The 10,779-nt window shown below is 41.7% G+C and overlaps 1 protein-coding gene across 1 annotated transcript in view; it reads right to left on the minus strand.

The window, feature by feature from the left end:
* The window catches only part of SLC37A3 (solute carrier family 37 member 3), a 117,010-nt gene that overhangs the window by 95,871 nt on the left and 10,360 nt on the right, over nt 1–10,779 (minus strand). The window contains exon 2 of the mRNA XM_058297469.2: nt 5,890–6,074. The gene's annotated coding sequence lies outside the window, so the exon portion shown is untranslated. The remainder of the gene's footprint in view (nt 1–5,889; nt 6,075–10,779) is intronic.

A 10,779-nucleotide genomic window follows, 5' to 3' on the forward strand; every position in this document is an offset into this window, starting at 1 on the left:
TCCAATATTTCTTTTTGGAATTCATCAATAGTATCAAACTGCTACAGATGGCTTCACACACCTGTCCAGATAGAAGGACCAGCAAACTGCTGATCTTTCAACAGTTTGAAGAACCAAACTGTTGGTCCTTGTTTTATAACAAACAGTTTTGGGATACAAAACATTGCTAAAATGTCACTTTCCATAGAGATACCTATAATCCATTCTATGCCAAATATAGTAAGATTTTAAGGTTTTCTTGTATTAGAGGACTACTTTGGGGAAAGTAAACTGCAAAGCAGAAAGGGGAAGGATGGGTAGCAAAGGCGATAAATATACGTTAAACATCTAGAACCTCATGCCTATCCTGCTGCATACATCTAATCTAACCAGTGTTCCCCACCCACCCCCACTCCACCCCATCCCGTTTTAACCATGCTCTCTGGTAATCTAGTTACGTGGTTAATAAACTTCCCTATATGCTTACGCTCTTTTCTGAGAGCTCCTTGACTTCCTTGTTAACTCCACTTTTTCTGAGACCTCTCAAGAAGCAATCTTTCCTCTTACATCCTACATGGTAGATGTCCTTGTTCCCTACTGTATTTCCAAACTATTTTCCTCCTTGCAAGTCCCCCGCTTATTATTAAACTCAGGACCTTGGCTTAACTGCCTGCTTCCTCTCTCTTGAAGGTCCTCTACTGATCTCCCTGTCACTCCACTCCCTTTCACTGTAAACAGGCTCCTGTTTTACTTTTTCTTTCCACCACCGCTTCCATCTCATGTCAACATCCAGGTGGCATATCGGTTCCATGTCCTCTTCACCACCAAGTCTTTTCCTCCATCCCATAATAAAAACCTATTCCCTGATGGAAACCTGGTCCTTGTCATCACCAGTAACTACAATGCTTCCCAAAATTGGGTTTCAAACATCCTAATTTCTGAAGACCACTTTCTTTCCAGATTGCTTATTTTAATATTGCCCTCTCCAACAGTCATTTTATCATAACAGGGTTTCCAGTTCAGTAACCTCACCATTTATGATCAATCTCTCTCCTCTTATTCTTACTTCCTTCTTTATCAAATTAGAATCTATATTGCTCCCATACAGGCCTTTTCTTCTTCCTTGCCTCTGTCTTCCTCCTTCCCTGCACCCAAACAGCTGAGTTTGCCAGGGGGGTAAGGGGAGTGAAATCACACAAGCCAGCCTGTTTTTTTAGATTCAAAACCACAAACCTCAAAAAGGCATGAAACACTGCCCAGCAATTCTACCACACTTCCCTAATAATTTTGCTTTCTCAACTTCTGAGACTACTTCGTACTTTTCTCTCTAAACTTTTTAACCTCTCTCTCTCCTTCTTCACCCAAGACCAAAGTTTTATGCTGACTCTCAGATTTATAGCTCAAATCAAACCTTCCAGTTCCCAACAGCCAACTGACTACTTGTTGTATACATGTATATGTAATTAAACAAGAATTCTTCATTTCTTCCCTCCAAACTATTCTTCTCCCTCTGTTCCCCACCTGAATAAATGGTACCACCATTCCTCCAAGTTACTCTTTATTTTTCCTTTTCTCTCAACGTTTACATCCAACCCATTACTAACTCCAGTCCTTTTCACTTCCAAAATACCCCCAGAATTCACCCTCCTCTCACCATCCCCCCTGCTAGAATAAACCCTAGAATAAACCAGCACAATCTCCCACCAAGACTAACTACCGCAACAGGCTATCTGGATAGTCTATTTCTACTCCTAGCTCATCCTGCAACTCGCTCTCTTCACATTAGCCAGAAATATATTTTAATACATAAATCAGCCATCATTTCAAAATTCTGTGATGGTTTCCTAAGATTCAGATAAAAACAAACTCCCTGCAATGGCCTTCAAAATCTGGTGTAACCTGGTCCATCCAGTAAAGGAGTATTTGGGACCAGGCTCAAAGGCAGAGTTGACAAATAGAGATTGGCAGATAGAAGTTGAAGATGAAGGAGGGGACTGCCTGAATCGGAAAGGCTGGTTTTGTTTTAATTTTGAATATGTAATGTATACATATGACAGAAAATTCAAAAGACACAAAAGGGTACACAGTGAAAAGTATCTCCCCTGTTCTCAAGTCACCCTGTTCTCTTACAACCAATTTCTTTTGCAGTCCTGAAGAATCTATGTCTATGCAAACATAACTGTCCCCTCTCCCCATACATTCAAATGGGAGCAATAGGATACATACTATTCTGTACTTTTTTTCTCTCTACTTATCAAAGGTTGGAGGTTGGTCTCCATCAGTGTCTACAGACCTAACCAACTCTTCTGAACATTTACATAGTCTTCCATTATGTGAACAAATCTTCATGTATTTAACAAGTACGCTATTGGACATCTGGTTGGTCCCCAATTTTTTGCCAGTACACATAGCGAAGAGCTAGAATGTTTCCTTTCTTTTTTTTTTTAAAGATTGATTGATTGATTTCTCCGCCCACCTCACCCCCTCCACTGTCTGCTCTGTGTTCATTTGCTGGGTGTTCTAATGTGTCTGCTTGTATTCTCATTAGGCCGCTCTGGGATCCGATCCTGAGACCTTCCAGAGTGGTAGAGAGGCAATCATTCTCTTGCACCACCTCAGCTCCCTAGAATGTTTCCTTTCTACTCTTTGCCTACCTATCTCCCAGTCTCACTACCATCATTTCTCTACACTCACTACAGTCTCTCCCACACCAAATCTCGTTCTTGCCCCTCAAACCTCCAAACCCTTTTTTGCCTTAGGTCCTTGTATTTGCTGTTCCACTGCCTGAAATGCTTTTCTCCAGATTCTTTGGGGGTCCTTCTCATCCTTGGGTTCATCATACAAATGTCACCTCCTGGAGTAGCCTACCTTGATCAACATATCTAAAATGGTCTTCCTCAGTTATTTCCCCTCTCTCTAATCACCATTTCTTTCCTTCCTTCATAGCTTTTCTCCTAATCTAATTATCTGGGTTTAATTGTCTACATGTTTATTGTTTTTCTTTTTTTAAGATTTTTTAAAAATTTATTTCTCCCCCCTTCCCCCACCCTGTTCGTTGTCTGCTTTTTGTGTGCGTTTGCTGTGCGTGTTCTTCAATGTCTGCTTGGATTCTTGTCAGTAGCACCGTGAATCTATTGTTTCTTTTTGTTGCGTCATCTTGCTACGTCAAGCTCTCCATGTGTGCAGTGCCATACCTGGGCAGGCTGTGATTTTTTCTGCACAGAATGGCTCTCCTTATGGGGTACACTCCTCATGTGTGGGGCTTCCCTATGCAGGGGACACTCCTGCGTGGCATGGCACTCATGCGCATCAGCATTGTGTGTGGGCCAGCCCACCATACAGGTCAGGAGGCCCTGGGTTTGAACCTTGGACCTCCCATGTGGTAGGCAGATGCTCTATCAGGTGAGCCAAATCCGCTTCCCTACATGTTTATTGTTTACCTGCAAGCTCCACGAAAGCAGCAGCTTTATCTGTCTTAAGTCCACAGGTCCTAGTGGAACATTAGCATGCTCAATAAAAATTTGTTGAGTGAATGAATTTCTTGACTGATGGCCAACACTCAAGGTTTATAATGTGCCAGGCCCTGTGCTAAGTACTTAACATGTGTTATCTCATTTAGTTCTCACACTATTTCAGAGATGAGAGCACATAATTTAGAAAGTAACCTGTCTAACTAAGGTGACTTTTTTTTCAAGGAGGTACCTGGGATTGAACCTGGGACCTTGTACATACGAAGAAGGCACTCAACCACAGAGCTACACCCACTCCACACATTCTCTTAATAAATGGAGCAAGTATTCAAACCCAGACCTGACCCCAGATCCCATGTTATACTGTGAAAGAGAAGTTAAAATATAAAATACCCCAAGCTGGGTAAAATATGGTAATTAGAGATATCACACCTTAAACTTATAGGTATGTATCTGGGATTGGGAGAAAAAGATATCTTTTTAGTTAGTAATAGTGGTTCTCTTACACAAATGAAAGGGCATTAAATAGTCCCTCACTCGCCAGACTTCAGTTTTTATCTTTACAAAGTAACAAGATCATGATAACTGAAAGTATAAAGAGGTAAGTGGGGAAGTAGTAAATGGATAGGTGAGTTTTCTGTTTTCACAGTGTTGTGTATGTTGTAATTTCATCCCAATGTTCAACACTTTCTTAACATTTATACTGCTATACAAGTATTTTTTTTAACCTCACATTATCTAATTTAAAGCCATTTACCTGGGAGCCGATATGGCTCAGTGGTTGAGCACCAGCTTCCCACATATGAGGTCCTGGGTTCAATCCCCAGCCCTGGTACCTCATAAAATGAAATATAAAAAAGCCATTTACCTGTAGCATAAAAATCCTTTTATTTAAAACTCAACACCCTTCCTGTAATTTTCTTCTCTTAAATCATTGCATTACCATAAATGTAAAATAAATACCACTTAGGTGTAAAATTCTCTCATCTTATTCCCAAATTCCAAAAACCAAATTCTTCCTGCTTATTTTGAACATATTCCAAAAACAACTTGTTTCTGAGATAAAAATCTTTCACTCTCCTAGACACGGACTTATCTACTGTGGTAGTGACAAGTCATTATTGCTGATGAACAGGGACAAATCAGAACCTGAAACAATGAACAATGCACTTGATCCAGACAGCTAGAGGGCAACAATAAGATAATGCGTTAAGTTTTATAAAAGTATTTGTTTCAGGGTCTTTTTTCTGATGCAGAGACTGGGAATCAAACACTAACAAAAGAATTATTTCATTCAAGGGACACAGTCAAGCTTGGGCCACCCAGAGGCGCTAACGTTCAAACTTGAACCCAAAACCCTCCACTTAATTAACTTCTGAGTCTCAGTTTCCTTATTAAAAAGGATTAAACGAGATAATTTGCATATAGTGCTTGGCATAGATCCTGGCATATCGCAAACACTCAACAAACGGGAAGAAAATAATTCAAACATTAAAGTATTGAAGACATTTCCTCCAACAAGAGCAACAATACACACACGCACACATTAACTTACAGGAAGATAGAAAAAAAGCAGTAAAGAAATAAGATAGTAAAAAGAATCAGACTTGACACATCCCAGGAACATATTCTTCTTCCTACAAACATTTCAGTAAAATTACCAGATACCACCGACAGTTTTGTATTTCGGGAAACAACAAAAACCTGTAGACACATTCCCATTACCCTATCAAGGGTGGGTATAAAAAGCCCACACTACGGAGCCAGCGGGTGTAGCTCAGTGGCTGAGTGCCTGCCTCACGTGCACGAGGCCACAAAGTCAACGCCCGGCTTAACTCCTTTTAAAAAGTCCATACTCTGCAATACTGAAGGAAGGAGTCAAGTAATCTGATTAAATTCCTTTAGTAGGTAATAGGAATTCACAACAACAACAACAAAAAATCCACTAAGATCCGACTCTTTTGGCCTCTGTCACCCTTTCCGAAAGCTGTACCCCTTGATCTGGTCTAAACCCCTTTTCTTGTTAAGCCGAAGCCTCCTGACTCAGGCCGACGGCAGCGGATGCACTGAGGGCTCAAGCAGCGCCCCCGGCGCGCGGCTACGCGGGCGGGAGGGCATCTCCGCGGTCCCTCTCCTCCCGCTCTCTTGCCCCTCTTGGTCCCTCCCTGCCCCGCCAGGACCCCGCAGCACCGAGTGCCAGGAAGGCTAACAGGGATGAGGGCGGCGGGGAAGGCGTGAGGCAGAAGCTCAGGATCCGAGTGGGGAAGGGGACGAGCGGCGGGACCCCCCACCCGCGGCGCCAAGCCCACCAGCCGCCACCATCTCCACCTCCATCCCCCACCCCTCACGGCCCTCACGGCCCCTGGAAGCCTCCTGAGCCCTCCCTCCGCCGCCCACAGCCCCTTCTCGGCCCTGGCCCTACGCGCGTCGGCTCACGCACCCGAGGCCCGCAGGAACCACCGCACTCCGGCACACCTCCGGGCTCCGTCAGCTCTGCCGGCCCCAGGCCACAGCTGCCGCCACCTCACCTCAGGCGCCGCGCCCAGGGTTTCCGGTCTCCATGTGGCCTCGCCCCGCCCGTCGCGCGGGGCACGCTGGGAATTGTAGTTCGATCCTGGGCTTCACCTGCGAGTTACAGGGCGGGGGCGGGGAGGAGAGGGAGAGTGTAAGGAGGGGAGCGAGGAGCAGGGGAGGAGGAGGGCCGGCGGCTCTGGCTTGGGAGGGCGAGGGAGTATCAGCGGCCAGCGGAGGCATCTGTGGATCTCCACCGACAAGGAATGTTAGCTGGAAAAAGGTAGTGAGGGAGAGATTCTCTTCTCCCAGTCGAAAATTATAATTTGAGGAAAAATGGTGTATAGGTCATTTTAATTTTGAAAAGCTTTATTCTGCTCTTTGCTTTTATAGAAAGTAATGGGTTAAGTGTGCTGCACTGCCAGGAACGCATAAGCTTTAGATTTCTGCTTAAATCAATTAAACGAAGTAGTCCATGCAGGCAGGACCCTTAGTCGCCAGTATCACTCCCTCTTCTACACTCCACCCTACCTATCCAAGCAAATAAATGAATGTTAAGATCCTAGCGGCCGCAAGCAAAAATGAAGAGGAAATCCCTGCCCTCCTGGGTTCTTTCTTAATGCAGTCATAGTTTTGCTCCAACTGTCCCTGCGTGTGGCTGAGCTAGGGTAATGGGTAAACGTGCTATCTGCGAGAGCAAAAAACAGGTCACCCATGACACGTATTTTTAAACATATATTGCTGCTGACCAGGCAAACCCACTTCTAAGTATAGACCCAAAAGTATTGACGCAAATATTTGTACACCAATGTCCATAGCAGCATTAATCACAATTGCCAAAAGGTGGAAGCAACCCAATTGTCCATCAAAAAATTAATGGATAAACGAAAGGTGGTATATACACACAAGGGACTACTACTTGGGTGTAAAAAGGAATGAAGTTCTGATGCTTGCTACAACATTGATGAACCTCCAAGGCACCATGTTGAGTGAAATAAGCCAGACACAAAAGGATACATATTGTATGAATCCACTTACATGAAATTACTAGAATTTTCAAATTCATAAAGACAGAAAGTAGAGTACAGGTTGGAGAGGATAGGGAGGTAATGCATAATGGTTGCAGGGTCTGTGTTTGCAGCCATGGAAAATGGAAAAGTTTCAATAATGAATGGTAGTGGTGGTAGCACAACAGTGTGATTGTGATTAATGCCATTAAATTATAATGTTAGGAATAGTTGAGATGGGAAAGTTCATGTTTTGTTTTAAGATTTATTTATTTTATTTATTTCTCTCCCCTTCCCCCACCCCGGTTGTCTGTTCTCTGTGTCTATTTGCTGCGTCGTCTTTGTCCACTTCTGTTGTTGTCAGCGGCATGGGAATCTGTGTTTCTTTTTGTTGCGTCATCTTGTCGTGTCAGCTCTTCGTGTGAGTGGCTCTGTTCTTGGGCAGGATGCACTTTCTTTGGTGCTAGGTGGCTCTCCTTATCGGGTGCACTCCTTGGCATGTGGCTCCCCTACGCGAGGGACACCCCTGCGTGGCAGGGCACTCCTTGCGCACATCAGCACTGCGCAAGGGCCAGCTCCACACGGGTCATGGAGGCCCAGGGTTTGGACCGAGGACCTCCCATGTGGTAGACAGACACCCTAACCACTGGGCCAAGTCCGCCGCCAGTTCATGTTGTGTATATGTTACCACAATTAGAAAAAGAGAGAGAGAGGCTAAAGAGACAATGACAATTAATTGCACTATGTGATCCTAGACTGGCTGTAATAATGAAGGAGAAAATGCCCAAGAGGACAGCATTGGGATTACTGAAAAAATTGGAATATAGACTTTATGCTTTATATCAATATTAAAGTTCTTGAACTTGATAACTAATTGTCCTTAGTGTGGTTACATAGGTGAATATCCTTGTTCTTAGGAAATAAACATAGAAGTATTAAGTGTTCAAGGAGCGTAATGTATACTCTCCATAGAAAATAGATACATGACAGATATGTAGATGGATTGCTAAATAGAGTGGTATGTAAAAAAATGTGACAAAATGTTAAAAGTTGGTAAATCTGTTTATCTGGGTAGGGGGTATACTGGTGCTTTCTGCATTATTTTTGTACTATTTTTTGCAACTTCCTGGTAAAGCTTGACATTTTTTCAAAATAAAAAGTTAAAATATATAGTGGCATATATGAGTAAGTAGATATATGTGTGTATATATATAATGAATAAGTATATAACTTGTCACCACCACCCACATCAAGAAAGAGTATCATGGTCACCTTAGGAACCACCATGTTCCTTCCCCATCACAACTCCCTGCCCACCACAGGTATCCATTGTCCTGACTTTTATGGTAATCATTTCCTTGTTTTTCTTTATGTATACTTTCCTAAACAATATAGTTTAGTTTTTACCTGTTTATGAACTTTTTATAAATGGAATCATACTTTGTATTCTTTTGTTTGTGGTTTTTCTTCCCTCCATATTATGTTTATGTAATTCATTCAGGTTGTTTCTTTTAAGCATCACATTTACAAACTTTTCTCTCCCTAGTTCCTACATTTTCTCTAACAATAGAGTACCTTCAAATTAAGGATTATTAGGACTGGGTTTTGCCTCTCTGACGACTTTTCTGAGTCTTCTTCCCCATAGTCCAAATTACCCCGTACCATGCCCCTTGACTTCTTCAGAAGTGCTCTTTGCATTTACAAAAATGTTGGTGAGTGGGTGGATGATGAGGAGAGAAAGAGCCTCCTCTCTCCTTGATTTTCATAACCATCTAGACACTTTACCGTTTGATATCTAGCTCTAGATGTTTTCCAAGTTCTGGGTCTGAGTTGATTTACCCAGTAACCCTTACTAGAAGAAAGGAAACATTTTTATATCTAATCTCATTGACACTGACACCTAACAGGTTTTATTTCCAGTCCCCTGCCAGTACATTTGTGATGGGTGTTGATCTACATTTGATTTCTAAGCCGAAGAGATGTGACCTTGGCTGTCAAGGCAATAGCCTGCAGCAGCAGCATTTGGTGAGGTCAAATTTTGCCCTGTCTGCCACTTCTGGGTTTACATTACCCAAGAGAGATTCCTGCAAATTGATGAGTAAATGAAATGCTCAGTAAGATAAATCAAATTTTAAAGACTATCTGAAGGAATCAAGAAAGAACACTCTTGGACAATGAATAAATTGTCCTATAGTTCTTTTTTATTTTATTTATTTTTTGAGATACTATGGCCAGGGATTCAGGGATTGAACACGGGACCTCATATGCGGGATGCCAGCCGTCAACAACTGAGCCACATGGACTCCCTGACTTAGTTTTTTCATTTGTTTGCTTATTGTTTGTTTTTGGTTTTAGGAGGCACTGGGACTGAACCTGGGACCTCCCATGTGGGAAGCAGGCACTCAACTGCTTGAAGCACATCTGCTCACCTGTCCTATATTTCTTGTGCTTCTAAAAATTTTTGGACCCCAACCCAGAGTATGAAATGAAATATATTTTACAGCACCACCCAGTACACACATATATACATACAATTGTCCCCAAACACTTCATAAAATAATACTTACCCTTTTTACAGGAGATACATTCTGAAAGTTTTTCCTAATCTCTTCTGTAAAAATGCTGGTGGCTATATAAGACTGTTTTTACAAAGTATAAATGCAAATATATTAGAGAAAAGGAAAAAGAATAGCAGCTATGTATAGCAGATGAGGCATAGAGAGATCGAGAGGTGATGAGTGTTGGTTTTTCTATTATTATTGGAATAATAAAAGTATTCTGGGAATGACTGGAGTGATGAATGCACAAATATGCAATTACACCGAATACCATTGATTGTATTCTTTGGATGGCCTTAATTCTTTATTAATATGTAACAATAAAATTGATTTGTTAAAAAAAAATGCTGGTGCCAATCCACCAAACCTGGCTTCATGACTCATTTAGGTCTCAGCCCACAGTTTTAAAAACACTATACCAATTTAAATATTTTATTAATCCAGATGGATCTCTTTCTGGTTTGCTTATTGTGCCTAGGTGACACTTAACAGTCTACATCCTACATAAGGTAGAAAATCTAGCTCATGTGATAGGCACTGAGAAGCAGTGACTGCTCCGGACTCTGCAGGGGGGAAAATGTTAAGGAAAATTACCTCACCTTTAAGCTTCTGTGCCAACGTCAGGGACTGATAAACTGGAAGTTTTCCTGGTTCTGAAAATTAACTTGAGCTCTATGGTAGATTCTATGAGTGAATGAAGCAGAAAATTTTTTTCTTTCAACTTTTTCTTCTCTTTTTGCATACAAATTCAAAGTTCTTGTAGTTTTTTGTTGATGTTCTGTTTTTTTGGTTTTTTTTTTTATCACCTCCTCTGTCTCAGTGGCTCCTCAAAAAAGAGTTATTCAAACCCACAGAACGATTCAATTGCTGAAGACTCATACTGGTGTCCTCCTTTGAATTTTTAAAAAAATTTTTTTATAGTGATCATGCTTTTATTGTAGTGGATAGTAGTGGGAAAACAGACCTTTGTGTTAAAGATGGTTTCTAAATCAAAAGTAGTCATATTTGCTAATCATTTTTATCATCATGTAAAATGAATCTGCAACAATTAGAACATTTGTCTCTACTACCACTTACCAATGGCATCTATGTGTTCTACCAAAATATGGAGTCCCTCCAACATTCCACAGAACTATAGCCACACATTAGCATAATTGTATTGGTCATCAGGTGCAACTCCAGTCCTGATCACCTAAGAATAAGCAGGTATAAATACCATATACAATATACTGAAGAGGGAGTTTGGCATTTTTT

The sequence above is a fragment of the Dasypus novemcinctus genome, chromosome 5 (genome assembly GCF_030445035.2).
Source record: "Dasypus novemcinctus isolate mDasNov1 chromosome 5, mDasNov1.1.hap2, whole genome shotgun sequence".
NCBI classification, from domain to species: Eukaryota; Metazoa; Chordata; class Mammalia; order Cingulata; family Dasypodidae; genus Dasypus; species Dasypus novemcinctus.